This window comes from Heptranchias perlo, chromosome 17 (genome assembly GCF_035084215.1).
Source record: "Heptranchias perlo isolate sHepPer1 chromosome 17, sHepPer1.hap1, whole genome shotgun sequence".
NCBI lineage: Eukaryota > Metazoa > Chordata > Chondrichthyes > Hexanchiformes > Hexanchidae > Heptranchias > Heptranchias perlo.
Genome location: NC_090341.1, coordinates 52,169,524 through 52,185,493, shown reverse-complemented (window position 1 = coordinate 52,185,493; position 15,970 = coordinate 52,169,524). Strand labels below are relative to the sequence as shown.

Sequence of the window (15,970 nt, the reverse complement as noted above, 5' to 3'; positions counted from 1 at the left end):
AGATCGAATCGGGCCAGGACCTACTCCGTTAATGGTAGGGCGTTGGGGAGAGTTATAGAACAAAGAGATCTAGGAGTACAGGTTCATAGCTCCTTGAAAGTGGAGTCACAGGTGGATAGGGTGGTGAAGAAGGCATTCGGCATGCTTGGTTTCATTGGTCAGAACATTGAATGCAGGAGTTGGGATGTCTTGTTGAAGTTGTACAGGGCATTGGTGAGGCCACACTTGGAGTACTGTGTACAGTTCTGGTCACCCTATTATAGAAAGGATATTATTAAACTAGAAAGAGTGCAGAAAAGATTTACTAGGATGCTACCGGGACTTGATGGTTTGACTTATAGGGAGAGGTTGGACAGACTGGGACTTTTTTCCCTGGAGAGTAGGAGGTTAAGGGGTGATCTTATAAAGTCTATAAAATAATGAGGGGCATAGATAGGGTAGATAGTCAAAATCTTTTCCCAAAGGTAGGGGAGTCTATAACGAGGGGGCATAGATTTAAGGTGAGAGGGGAGAGATACAAAAGGGTCCAGAGGGGCAATTTTTTCACTCAAAGGGTGGTGAGTGTCTGGAACGAGCTGCCAGAGGCAGTAGTAGAGGCAAGTACAATTTTGTCTTTTAAAAAGCATTTGGACAGTTACATGGGTAAGATGGGTATAGAGGGATATGGGCCAAGTGCAGGAAATTGGGACTAGCTTATTGGTATAAACTGGGCGACATGGACATGTTGGGCCGAAGGGCCTGTTTCCATGTTGTAACTTCTATGATTCTATAACAGCCCGCCCCTGCTCTTGACCTCAGAGGGTGTATAGCCTCGAACCACCAAAGGGGGACTGACTAGAAAATAGAGGGATCTCAACTCCTTAAAAAAGTGATGCCATTTTTTAGACATAAAAAAAAGAGAACTCAATGTACACTTCCCTCTATAGTTATTCTGTAGAAATGTTTTTCAAATAGTAAATGGCATAATTACGAGGTACACCAGATACAATGTAACAGGAACAGATAGCTCATGAAATGGCTTTTGGAGATTGCTCTCAACACAAGGGGCCTAGAGAACTTGTACTAAGAAGCAAACCTCATGTCTTTCCATGACCTAATGTATACTCCAGCAATCTTGGCTTAACGGGGATAGAGTTCCAGATGATGATACTGTCTCCGCAAGCAAAATAAGTGGCGCGTTAAGCTCCCCTATTAGCACAATGTGCAACAAACACTCTGGGTTTTATCGTACATGCCTGTGAGACAGAGGTCACAACTGAATGGTTAGCTGCTCTCTGTTGGTGTATGTTATGTCAGTCTGCCAGCAAATTGAAGTGCGGCAGAAAGAGCGACCATAAGAGAACGTGCACAGGTACACATGAACAAGGGACGCACAGAGACAGACAGAGGTAGCAGCAATGGAGAGACAGAAAAGCACTAGCCTCCCCTCCAGAAATCAGGAACTCATCTGGTCTATCTAATATTGACCGCACTATCAAGTGTTTTAGCACCCATTTACTACCATGCAGAAAGAAGAGTCTAAGTTTAATTCCAAGGCAAGCAAGGGAAACGATTAGTGTTATATAACCACCAGTAACTTGGATTGGTTCCCACTCGGTGGGTATAGCATGGTAACACAATTAACCAATGAAAGCTGGTTTTGGCAAGAGTCACTGAGCTGCCAGTAACACAGAGCTGTCATCAGATCCAGCACAGCACTGTTAAGGGTGTTGAGCGATGCCAAGGGCTTTACTCAGCATTTCAGATGCAACAATATCAGTGAGATCAGTGTATGCATGTTTATGTATGTGTGTATATGTAAATCAAACCAATTACAACCGAGTGTGAGGCATTACTTATCTATTAGCACAGTGAATCCTTAATCATTTTAAAAGCAGTCTGTGTTCATTATCTGGTGTAAACAACTCATTCAAATCAGTTCAGTCTGAGAAATGTATTTTGGAATACAGCTGGTACAATGATTCAAAATGTAATCACTGGGCAACACCTTGGTTTCTTCCAAAATGATCGCAGTAAACCCACTCTTATATTACATAGAATTAACTGCACAGAAACAGGCCATTCGGCCTAACAGGTCTATGCTGGTGTTTATGCTCCATACAAGCCTCCTCCCACCTTATTTTTCAACAGTTTCTTAGGAAGCCAAGTATAAGGAGGATTTCATAATTTCTCTATTAGCAATGGTAGCATAACTCACATTTTCCTGCTTCATTAAGTGCAAATGCTTTGTTTTTTTTTTGCTGTTTAGATGTCCTTCCCACCAAGCTGTTGAGATTGAGCACTTGTTTTCATTTTATTTTTGAAATGCTACTTTAGCCCAACCCCACACCAAACACCATTCCTCATCTGACAGCATGGGCTGGTGAGCTGCTACCAGGGCCCCTGCAGGCAACCAGACTGGCAGAAGGAACAGGTGGTGACAACTCCATCAGTATCCAAAAAATAAACACACATACACTAAAGTCTGCCAACAATTTTTGTAAAAAAATCCTTTTCCCAGGCAAGTTTAACAGTCAACCAAAAATTCAGCACAACAGCAGCTCAAAGTGACTCATGTCCGATTTATGAAGACCCTGCTCTCTGTTCAGTGCCTCCCCTCACCATAAAAGAAAAATCTTGTATTTATATAGCGCCTTTCACAACCTCAGGACATCCAAAAGCGTTTTACAGCCAATAAAGCTCTTTTGAAGTGTAGTCACTGTTGTAATGTAGGAAACGCAGCAGCCAATTTGCGCATAGCAAGGTCCCACAAACAGCAATGTATTAATGACCAGATAATCTGTTTTTAGTGATGTTGGTTGAGAGATAAATACTGGCCAGGACATCATGGAGAACTCTCCTTCCCTTTCTTCAAAATAGTGCCATGGGATGTTTTACGTCCACCTGAGGGGGCAGATGGGGCCTCGGTTTAACATCTCATCCGAGAAACGACATGTCTGACAGTGCAGCTCTCCTTCAGTACTGCATTGAAGTGCCAGCCTAAATTACGTGCTCAAGTCTCTAGAGTGGGGCTTGAACCCACAACCTTCTGACTCAGAGGCAAGAATGCTACCGACTGAGCCATGGCTGACACGTAAAGTCAGGAACACACTGTGGTCAATATTAGGCTGACCAGATATTCAGTGTCTTTAACACCCATTTACTACCATGCAGAAAGGACCAGTTGAAGTTGAATTGCACTTTGTACAGTATTAACACTAATTGGCATCTCCTGCGTCTGTGAGAACGACGACTGCTGGTCTTGCATCCGTTTTGTGGGCAGATTGACTAGAGGGATAACCTATTCAGACAAATGTGCCTTGTCTAACTTCATAGCTGTATGCAGTATATTCATGCCAGTGTTCACCAAGGCATTATCAGACTGCACACTGACATACATGTTTCCAATAAACTGACAAAGCAGGCAAATATCTTCAGGAAATGTCATGTGCCGAACATGTGTACCTGATATGTTGTTTAAGAATCTCTGGCTTGTGTGGAGTATTCAGGATTTAAGCTTCCTCTGGAATACAGTCGTTTGCCATTTTGTACTGTTGACTCAAGTTTTTCTGTCCCCTTTGTACTTACACCGCCACAGCGCCCCCCCCCACCCCCACCAACCTCATTATATAGAATACCACTGGACCAAATCATGATCAGTTTACCTCCAATATATGAAATTTCCCTGGACCAAGCCAATTCCCATCCACACCCAATGTGTGGGATTTCACTGGACAAATCCAGTTTCCATCCACTCCCAATGTATGGAATTTCACTGGACCAAGCCAATTCCTATCAACTCCCAATGAATGCAATTTCACTAGACAAAGCTAATTCTGACCCACCCCCAGTGTATGGAATTTCACTGGATCAAGCCCATTCCTATCCACTCCCAATGTATGGAATTTCACCAGACTATCCCAGTTTCCATACACAGCCAATGTATGGAATTTCACTGGACAATCCCAGTTCCCATCCACTCTCAATGCATGGAATTTCACTGGACCATCTCAGTTCCCATACATTCCCAATAAACATAATTCCAATAAATCAAACCAATTCCATTCACATAGTTTGGAATTCTAATGGACCACATTCATTTCCCATCCACTCGACTAGTATATTATTCCTTGTCAAGTACAAAATGCTCTGTAATTATTGAATTTCGACACATTAAAGGCACAGTTCACCTGGACACACAGCACACTCTAATTCACTCACCTCATTCAGTAACCTGTTTGGCTATGAATGCCAAGAGCTGGAAAGAGAAAAGGCCATTGAATCCGTCCGGCTTGTTACGCTTCAGTTTTTTGAACCTGTGTTCCTTTTGACTCAATGCCAAGCTGGTATCCTTCCACTGCTTCCCCCATCAGGAACTTGTCAATTTCCTTCCGGAAACATTCTAAAAGGATTGCATTCACAAGGACGTGGAAGGTGCACTATGACTGCCTTGCTGTACGTCAACACATCGTACACCATATGTGGGAACTGGAAAACCATGAAATCAAGCTCTTCTAGGAGTGTCCATGGAATAACATTACAACTAACATTACTATCACCTCCTCACAATTACTTAACTGAAAATTCCCTGAACATGTGGGCTGTTGATGTGCCTAAATAAAATTAAATTTACAACTGGTGATGGAATTAAAAGGTTCAACTCTGGTAAGATTGTAGATGCATTGCTGGTATTTACAGTCTCATTCTCTCTCCTGCGCCCCAGATTTTGTCTTCTCCTCTTCTGAAGGCACTGACTTGTGCTGAGGGACAGTTTTGCAGATGCTGGCTGCGTCTCTTGTAACCTATAAAAAGGTGGACACACTTAATGTGCGAGCCTAAAGAGAAAGTGTTGGCAGACTGTTCCACTCAGTGGGGCATCACAACTGAGCCAAATTGAGTCCTCTACTGACATCTATACACACCAGTTCCAACTGGGAATACTGATCAGGAGCAGGATGCCTGACTGATTCCACACCCCTCCTCTCCCCACTCCCTAGCCTGAAGCATCAAAGTCAATTAATTAGCCTGTCTCCAATCCAGGTGGTGTGACTGCTCTGAGTCATCAGGATAGAAGCCTCATTTCAAATTATACATTTGGACCAGCAGAGCCCAATGTGACAACAACCCATTGTTCTACTGGGATTGGAACATCCCAGAGGTCTGTTCCATTAGGGTATTTTGATGACTGGGTGTACTACGTAAATAATAATTATGACTGAAAGACATTTAAAAAAAAGCACCAAGTGATCACTAAAGCAGGATGAGTCTGTGTTAGTTGTTTTTGCCATTACTTTGTTCTCACTGGGTCAGAATCCTGAAACTCCCTACCGAACAGCATTGTGCGAGCACCATCACCACACAGACTGCAGCGGTTCAAGGAGAAGGCCCACCAACAGGGCAACTGAGAATGGGCAACAAATGCTGGCCTTGCCAGCGACACCCATATCCCAAGAATGAATTTTAAAAATACATCAACTAGCTATCAATTTATGGCTAACACAACACATATGAACTGGCAAGCAGGATGGAATGCTTTAGAAGTAATTAGATTGCTAATAACTGCAGGTACTTCCATAAAATTTTGTTCTGACTTTCTCAATAGGCCCACGAAAGCTCAACTTCAAAAAAGAGCATGGTGACAGCTACTGGCCACAGTGAGGCACTGGGTGATACAGGGTGCTTTGATCACTTTGCCACGAGAAATGGAATTCCATAGGTAATAAGAGTAGCTACTTTATTGAGCGTTATGGGGGGGGGGGGGTGGCGGTGGGGAAGGAAAAATGTTTATGGCCTATTGTGAAATCTGATAGCACAAAGTAAATCTGGCGGAAAAAGATCTGAAAAAGCAGTGACGCATTTCCTACCCCCTCATCCCCCCAAACCCCTGATAACAACTGAAAGGCTTTGCTTTCATAAATGCAATGAAGAAGAGCGTGGTGTCCATTATGCAGCATGTGACAATGTCGTAAATACTGACTGAATATTGAGTTTGACGCAAACTCAAATGACACACAGTTCTGACGAGAGGTCTTCGACCTGAAACGTTAACTCTGTTTCTTTCTCCACAGATGCTGCCTCACTCGATGAGCTTCTCCAGCATTTTCTGTTTTTATTTCAGATTTCCAGCATCCGCAGTATTTTGCATTTGATTTAACACACAGATAGGTCGATTTGAGGTCTGAGCAATTTCAAAAGCAGCTTTGATACAGAATCAACTTACAAGAAATCAGCTGAGATTACCTTATCTATGGAAACAGCAGCATGGAGGTCCCAGTAACTGACTGCATCACGAAGAGTAAACAAATTATGAATGGTTTCACATAGAAAGCCATAGAAACGGGGCTTTGTAGGAAGATTAGCCACACTGATATAGAATGTTAGTTTAAAGATCAGGCCTGCCATAGCTGTGGGATAAAACAGGTCACACAGAACAAATGTGTAGAGCAGGAAAGCCTAAAGGAGGATGCAATTACACATGGAAAGGGAGGTAGGCTGGTCATTGTGGAAAACAAGTTAATGACAAATCAATTGATGTTAAAGATACAGAACAGGCATCAAAGATGCAGATGCTTAAAGGGGAAGCTGGCATTACTTGGGTTATCCCCAAGTAGAGGGAAATGATTGAAAATGGAACTAAACGTGGCCGCAGCGATTTTTTTTAAAAATCAAGAAACGATGAGCAATATAATTTTGCAGGAAACAAATGCTTTTTTTAAAAAAAAACTTTCACTGGAGAATTGTTTTACCAAAGGACGTGATTAAAGTTAAAGTGAAGCTTAATTGGCTGATAGAGCTGCTCCCAATGTGTGTGGTTGGTGCAGGTTACCCACCTCCCCTGGGAAGGGAATGGTTAAAGCAGTACCGGCTCAAATTGCAAGAGATCAGAGCGTTAGCTCAGCATGACAGTGAGTGCCTTGTTGCAGTACAAGCATATTCCTGCATTCAAAAAGGAAGTGGGTACGATGAATGACATTGAAGTGAAGATAACTGTGAAACCAGATTGCTAGCCAAAATGATGCCCAGCACACACTGTTCTGTACGCAATTTGGTCCAAGGTTGATGCTACATTGACATATTTGGTGGAAATTGGACTCCTCTCATGAGTAAGGTTTAGCAGCTATCCCAATTGTGTCCGTAGTGAAGAACAACAGTGCTGTAAGGATCTGCAGAGTCTATGATTACAGTGAATCCAGTGTTACGTACATAAATGTTATCACAGTGTTATGTGTGGAGCATAAACACCGACATAGACCAGCTGGGCCGAATGGCTGTTTCTGTGCAGTAAATTCTATGTAACAATACCCAGTATCATGTAATGAGGACCCACTGGCCTTTTTGGCCAGGTCATTGCTCCAGCAAGTTGGGATTTATCTAGTGCCTACCCACAAAAACTCCTGAAAGCATGCAACTGTCACAATTTAGAAGGGTCTGCATCATTACAGTCTTTTGGAATTAATTTAGCTCCGGTAATGTCTCAAGAAAACTATTAGGGAAATAACCTGTGCGGCAGGTTCAGGTGAGGCCTAACATTTTAAGAACATAGATGTCGCATTGCAATACCTGAAGGATTACAGCCTGGGTGTTCAGAAGGATAAAAATGAATTCTTTAAGAAGTCTTTGTTGTACTTTGGGCAAATAATCAATGCCACAGGTTCACACAAGTTACCAACAAAAGCGGCAACAATCATCAGTGCTCAGCACCACATAACGTAAGCCAACGGCAATGATTTTTGGGACTAAATTATGATGGAATCCCAATCTTGCTACTATCTTAAACCCACGGCATGTGTTGCTGGGAAAGGACAAAAGACCGCTCTGGGAAAAGGTCTGTGAAAGAGATCTTAAAAAGGCCAATGAGCAACTAATGTGTTCACCAATCAAGCTTATCTGTGTCTCTCATGGTGCAAGTGCAGTTATTTTTTATGCTGATTGTTTTTGTGTCCAGAAACCTTAGCAAAGCAGAACAGATTGTGCAGATCGAGAAAGAAGCTCTTCCGTTCAGGATAGGCATTACCTTTATGCTGGATAATTCACCCAAATCATCGCCCCTCATGGAGATTTTGGTCTGAAGAGCAGCTTTCCTTCATGAGAAGATGCCAGGAGTTAACAATGGGCTCCACTGCTGTCGCCCAACACATACAAATACAAAAAAAACGTGCTCTCCATGAAAATGCTGATCGTATTTTGAGATTATCCCTGGAAGTTATACAGACTGACAAATGGTTACGATAGCTTAGTGGTTATGGGACTGGATTACCAACACAGAGGTTATGAGTTCAAATTGCATCATTCCAAATTGATTTCAATAAATCTGATGATTTGTGGGTTGGAACTAGATAAACTGCGCATGAAAGCTGCCAGACTGTCATAAAAATCCACCTGGATCACATGTCCTTCAGGCAAGTGAACCTGCCACCCTACCCAGTCTGGTCCAGACATGACTCCAGCCCCATACTATGTAGTTGACTCTTAATGCCCTCAGGGCAGCTAGGAATGTGTGGAAGAAAAGAAACCAAAGAAAGTCTCACCCTGTCCCAGATTCTGGATTATGCTTTAAATGGAGGAATACACTTGAAACCTGATGTCAATGCTGTGTTAGCACCATTTGACATCAAAGAAGTGAATGAACAGTGCTATGGGGCAGCAGTATCATAATTCCTACAAAGCTTTGGACCTGTGGCCTGGATCTGAACCAAGAGCCTGCTATATGCTGGATTCTCAGAATCATAAAAATCAAGATGTTACCACGCAGCTCTACCTGAAGATCTGGAATGAATCTACATGAGGAAGAAAGGAATAGAAGGGTATGCGGATAGGGTTAGATGAAGCGGGGAGGGAGGAGGCTCGTGTGGAGCATAAATGCCAGCATAGACTAGTTGGGCCGAATGGCCTGTTTCTATGCTGTAGACTCGATGTAAATTGAGCTTATGATATCCGCTGATTTGTGCAGAATATACCAGTCCCATCCCCATCCCCGCCCCCGTAGGATCTTTTGAAGGTCATGACAGCAGTCAATACATACTCAAAGTGACCAGAAGTACATGCATTGGAACCTACTGAAAATAAAACCATTGAGGTTTAACAAGGATTATTTGGCAGCTATGACACACTTGGAAGAGCTTGCAGTGACGATGGTGCTCAATTCATTTCCAGTGAGTCTGACATTTTTAAAAGCCAATGGTGTTAAGTACATTAGATGTGCACCATACTGTGCAGCAACAAATGGACTAGGCAAACAGTTCATGCAAAGCATGAAGTCGCAGTGATGTTAGCAAAAAGGAAGAACTACCACCCAGCAGAATTGGGAGAGCTTTTTACTTGTCTAGTGGAACATTCCACACGTGATAGTGAATGAGTCTCCCGTGACGCTTTTCTTCAAGTGGAGGCTTTGCTCATGGCTGAATCTATTAAAACCAGATATAACTTCACATGTAGCAGAGAATCAGGAAATGCAAGTATCCCCATCAGCGAAGGCTAAAGATACATAATTTGACATTGAGTAAGCACTGCCTGTTGGTGAACATGGTAACAAAATTCAATGAATTCTTGGTATAGTGACTGCCAAAACTTCATCCATCCAGTGCAGGGATGTCAAATGTATGGTCCACATAAGAGTTTCATCCAGCCCGCAGACATCCCCTCAGAGGCAATTTCCCAAGTGCCCCCGAGACCTTGACAGCTGAGTCAACTGAATTTTGAGCACTTTAACTTTCTAAAACCTGTCCTTCCCAAGACGTTTTCTGGGCTTCTCACCTCCCACCTTCTTGCCACACGTTATTGCGCTCCGTGCATCGTCCACTCATGCTCTCTGATCGTCCAATCACAGCTTTACATTTTCCCGCTCTCTCCAGCTGCTCCCGCTTTTCCAGTTGGGTTTGAGTGCTCAGCTCGGGCCCACTCCTCGCCACCTGGCAGGAGCTTTCGTCCTGCGCGATCGCACTCATACTCTGCAGTCCAGCCTCGCGCTCCTCTGCACTGCAGTCAATATAGTTTTCAATTAGAAATATCTGATAATGTTTGACAGGATGGAAAAACGTATTTCACCACCTGAATTCAGATGATGTGATGCTGCCCGACAGACTGAAGTTGAAGGATTCTTTCCACCCAGGGTCTGAGGAATCTAAGAAGAAACAGATGAGGAGCAAACAATAGAAGATGGAAATGGAAAAGCAGAGGGGGCTCGCCAGGGAGCAATTCAGCTTCACTCTGCAGAAGGAGCAAAAAAAAACTGTAAAAGGAGTTGAGAAAAAGATCAAAAGCTCGTTGAATGAAACAGACTTAGATGAGGAGGTGGTGAAAATGAGCTTCCTCTCTGAGCCTCAGACCAAATTCAGAGACCACTTCTAATGAGAACTATAAAATAGAAATCAAAGAATGCCTCAGTATGGGAAATAGTCTCGCTGGTGAAACTAGCTCGAGTGAAGGTGAAAGGCGGATAATGGATGAAGATATCACGGTGGAATCAGATGACGACTCATGGGGCCTGCTAACATGTTACTCTCAGAAGTCTTTTGTATTAGGCCAATGATTGAATGTAACCAGTGCAACACCTGGATCCACCTATTCTTGTGCCAAAATCCTACAGTCTAATGTCCCTGATGTCTTTTTCTGTGAGAAATATAGAGACGTGAAACTAAATTGGGCTGGAGCCAGAAAGAGGTTCCTTGAACGAACAATTCATGAGCCTGTTTTGTGATTTATCTGCATCAGGTAAGAAACATGAAATCAAAAAAGGGCAGAAGGTCAGCCAAAGACACCTTGAAGAAAGCCAGAACAGTAATAGTTACAGAATTAAAGCATGCAGATTGCCATGAGGAAGAAGGACTCCTCTTTTCTACTCTTCCTGAAGATTTCCTCCCCACTGTGAAGGACCTAGAGGTAATGCGTACGAGATATGTGCAGCTGAGAGTGCTTGTGGTTTACAGCTAATAATCACTAAGGCAGCCAATTATGATTGTATAACAGATTAGGAGTACAGGAAATCAAACAAGACAGGTGCATTCCTGGCCAAAATGGTAGGTGGCTCAGTCTCAGGCCCATTCTGGCTTTGTCCCCTTTGTATTAGGGCTCATGCTTCTCATACTCAATGCAGTTTATGGGTAGATAGAAGCAGACTATTTCCAGTGGTTGAGGGATCAAGAACGAGGGGCCATAGATGCAAGATTAAATGTAAGAGATTTAGAACAGGTAACAACAGAAACTTCTTTACACAGAGAGTTGTGAGGCTGTGAAAATCACTTCCAGGGTTAGTGGCTGAGGCACAAAGTTCTGTAGTGACAATTGGCCTTCATATCTTTATCCAAGACAGGCCTCAGCCCAGTCAAAGGGGCTGGAATTCAAAAGTGAGGCTTCAGTTGTACACAGCCTTAATCAGATCCCATCTGGAGTACTGCATTCAGTTCTAGGCACCGAATCTCAGGAAAGATATATTGGTCTTGGAGGGGGTACAGCGCAGATTCACCAGAATGATACCCGGAACGAAAGGGTTAAATTATGAGGACAGGTTGCATAAAATCGGTTTGTGTTCCCTTGAGTTTAGAAGGCAGAGGGGAGATCTAATCAAGGTGTTTAAAATGATGAAGAAATTTGATACGGTAGATACTGAGAAACTATTTCCTTTGGTGGCAGAGTCCAGAACAAGAGGGCGTAATCTTAATATTAGAGCTAGGCCATTTAGGAGTGAAATCAGGAAGCACTTTTTCACACAAAGGGTAGTGGAAATCTGGAACTCTCTCCCCCAAAAGGCTGTGGATGCTGGGGTCAATTGAAATATCCAAGACTGAGATTGATAGATTTTTGTTGGGTAAGGGAATCAAGGGATATGGAGAAACGGCAGGTAAATGGAGTTGAGGTACAGATCAGCCATGTTCTAACTGAACAACGGAACAGGCTAGAAGGGCTGAAAGGCCTATTCCTGTTCCTATAAATGTTGCTTCAATGATTCAAGCCAAGAGGTATCAGGTATCTGGGAGTAACAATAGGGGTGAACAAAATCTAAATATAAGTATCAATATGGTCTATCTTTATCTATTTCTATTTTAATAACTTTTGCTGAATGTGGCCTGCATCATATGCCACGATATTGTATCAGGCCCAATATATAACGAGTTTGACGTCCCTGATTTAATGGATCTGGTGCGCTTAGTGATGGCGCGCTCGCCTGCCACTGATAGAAAGGCAGTCATCCACAGGAAGTGAGAATAGTCTCAACTGACACTACCCTCAATGCCATCTCACCTCATCATCGGTGACAACTGTTGAATTAATGGTAGATACTAATCCAAGGGGAAAGGGACTAAATGGATAGCTCTTTTAGCTAGCGAGCACAGGGCAATGAACCAAATGGTCTCCTTCTATGCTGTAGAATTCTATGATTCTAAGATGGATCAAGTCGTGTTGTCAACCTCCATTACTGAAAGAGATGTGCCAGCAATTGGACTGTCGACAGCCGTTGTTATCAAAAGGCATTACCGTGTTTAAATTAGAAAACCTCCACATTGTTTTATTTTCTAACTGTCAGCCATGGCTCAGTGGGTAGCACTCTCACCTCTGAGTCAAAAGGTTGTGGATTCAAGTCCCACTCCAGAGACTTGAGCACATAATCTAGGCCGACACTCCAGGTGCAGTACTAAGGCAATGCTGAGGTGCCGTCTTTCGGATGAGATGTTAAACCAAGGCCTCATCTATTGTCTCAAGTGGATGTAAAAGATCCCACAGCACTCTCTCTAAGAAAAGCAGGGGAGTTCTCCCCGGTGTCCTGGCCAATATTTATCCCTCAACCAACATCACGATCACTAAAACAGATTATCTGGTCATTTATCTCACTGATGTTTGTGGAAGCTTGCTGTGCACAAATTGGCAGCTACATTACAACAGTGACTACACTTCAAAAGTACTTAATTGGCTGTAAAGTGCTTAGGGATGTCCTGAGGTCATGAAAAATGCTATGTAAATGCAAGTTCTTTCTTTTCTTTCTTATAGGGCACATAATTGGTTTGAAAACCATGGACATTCGACAATGTTAATTTGCTTATTAATGAGAAACCTGAAAGTACGAGCAGAATAATCCTTTGTTTATGTGTTAACCACTCAACCAAGTAGGGAAGAAGTGTTGTAGGAGCTGGCCGCCTGCTTACTGCTAAATAAGCTGCTGGAGTTAGTATGGCTGAAAGATATTAAATAAGCAGTCAGCAATCACCAAGGCAATTCTATGTTATTTGTTTACGCTGTTGGGTCAGATTTGTTGCCAATTTATGGCACCTGCAATAGTCTTCACCTAGTGGACTTACAAAGTGGCAACCATATCAATAAAAAGTTGTTCTTCACACGAAGAGTGATCAACACTTGGAATGGATTTTCAGATAAAGTAGTGGAGGCAAATAACTTGAATATTTTAAGGAACAATTAAATGTAGCAATGGGGGAGTTTAGGGACTTTCCAGATGGATGAATTAAGATGGGCTGAAAGGCCGCCCTCATCCGTATCTTATGATATATGAAAAGGTAAAAAGCAACTTCAGGTTAATGAGGAGAGTGCCAAAGTACCCTCAACAGAAAAAAATGTTTAATACTTTTAAATTTTCGCAATGAGTGACATAAATCCAATAATTAACAACACCGTATTAATCCCAGCCTAACTTCTTAACTCATAGAATAACATCAGAGTCTTGCATTGAGTATTCCCTTTAATATATCCAAGTGTGTGTTCCCTTGTGAATATATATTCTTGGGTCAGCTCATCCAAACACAGAGTGTCTTTCATGAAAAGAAGCAGGGGAAAGCAGCTTGCATGTACACACGAGATCTGATTGGGCATGAATTTCCAAACATACAAGTGGGTCTCCTATTTAACCTCTTGTGTACTTGGAGCAACATTCAGGCTTGGGCTTCACCCATCCACTATTCACAGGATTGAAACTATATTACCAGAATTAAATTGGAGTATCAGCTAGCTGTGTAATCTGGTTGACACTGTGCATTCCATAGGGAGGTCTGTTAACGTGTGTGTAAGAGAATCCCTGGCTCTTTTTAATAAAATTTAGCCCAAAACTGTACAGGTGGCAGACCTGGAACTCCAACCCCATGAGCATCTGATTAGCAAGGAAATGCTTTGTCGCTGTGCTACTGGAATAATCAGTTCTTTATGTTTTATGTTAGTGATAGTACATAACAGCCAATGATCATTGTGCTTCAGGGACAGTTCCCAGTGGGCAGGAGCGCACACAACAAACATCTCCCAATTTAACACAAATTCAGCACTCCCTCAGTACTGCACTGAAATGTCAGCCTCGATTATGTGCTCAATTCTCTGCAGTGGGGTTTGAAACCACGACCTTCTGACTCGGAGGCAAGAGTCTATCTGCCACTGAGCCAAGGCTGACACAATTTACACCCATTCACACAATACTACTGGATCCAGACATACAAAAACAGAGTTGCAGCTGAGCAAATGGAAAATTGATTTAAAGTTGGCATATCGAACAATTTTTAAAAAAATATTCGTTCATGGGATGTGGGTGTAGCTAGCAAGGCCAGCATTTATTGCCCATCCCTAATTGCCCTTGAGAAGGTGGTGGTGAGCCGCCTTCTTGAACCACTGCAGCCCGTGTGGTGAAGGTTCTCCCACAGTGCTGTTAGGTAGGGAGTTCCAGGATTTTGACCCAGTGACGATGAAGGAACGGTGATATATTTCCAAGTCGGGATGGTGTGTGACTTGGAGGGGAACGTGCAGGTGGTGTTGTTCCCATGTGCCTGCTGCCCTTGTCCTTCTAGGTGGTAGAGGTCACAGGTTTGGGAGGTGCTGTCGAAGAAGCCTTAGCGAGTTGCTGCAGTGCATCCTGTGGATGGTACACACTGCAGCCACTGTGCGCCGGTGGCGAAGGGAGTGAATGTTTAGGGTGGTGGATGGGGTGCCAATCAAACGGGCTGCTTTGTCCTGGATGGTGTTGAGCTTCTTGAGTGTTGTTGGAGCTGCACTCATCCAAGCAAGTGGAGAGTATTCCATCACACTCCTGACTTGTGCCGTGTAGATGGTGGAAAGGCTTTGGGGAGTCAGTAGGTGAGTCATTCACCGCAGAATACCCAGCCTCTGACCTGCTCTTGTAGCCACAGTATTTATATGGCTGGTCCAGTTAAGTTTCTGGTCAATGGTGACCCCCAGGATGTTGATGGTGGGGGATTCGGCAATGGTGATGCCACTGACTGTCAAGGGGAGGTGGTTAGATTCTCTGTTGTTGGAGATGGTCATTGCCTGGCACTTATCTGGCGTGAATGTTACTTGCCACTTTTCAGCCCAAGCCTGGATGTTGTCCAGGTCTTGCTGCATGCAGGCAAGGACTGCTTCATTATCTGAGGGGTTGCGAATGGAACTGAACACTGTGCAATCATCAGCGAACATCCCCATTTCTGACCTTATGATGGAGGGAAGGTCATTGATGAAGCAGCTAAAGATGGTTGGGCCAAGGACACTGCCCTGAGGAACTCCTGCAGCGATGTCCTGAGGCTGACATAAGTGACCTCCAACAACCACTACCATCTTCCTTTGTGCTAGTTATGACTCCAGCCACTAGAGAGTTTTCCCCCGATTCCCAGTGACTTCAATTTTGCTAGGGCTCTTTGGTGCCAGACTCGGTCAAATGCTGCCTTGATGTCAAGGGCAGTTACTCTCACCTCACCTACATCATCTGCATCACAAATGTTAAGTGGTGATTTGAAAGGAAAATCTCCAGTTACAACACAGTTGCCATGTTTAAGTGATACTTGTGATTAGGTCACTTCCCTAAAGTTGCGAAGCTCATAAAAAGCAGTCTGCATTTTTATAATGCCTTTCACATCCTCAGGACCTCGCTTCACAGTCAATGAATTATTTTTTGAAGTATAACCACTGTGTTGTTATGTAGGCAAACACAAAAAAACAGATTATAAAGGTTCAATTTAAAGCATAGATTATTTGTAGCTGTGTATTTTTGCAAACAGCTGGTACTTTGAAATAC

At 43.2% G+C, this 15,970-nt stretch overlaps 1 protein-coding gene and 1 pseudogene across 2 annotated transcripts in view; one reads left to right on the top strand and one right to left on the bottom strand.

Moving 5' to 3' along the window:
* rad54l2 (RAD54 like 2) overlaps positions 1-15,970 on the bottom strand; it is a 145,862-nt gene that overhangs the window by 104,200 nt on the left and 25,692 nt on the right. The gene's annotated exons all lie outside the window — the stretch shown is intronic.
* LOC137333934 (PHD finger protein 23B-like) lies at positions 10,045-10,675 on the top strand (annotated as a pseudogene).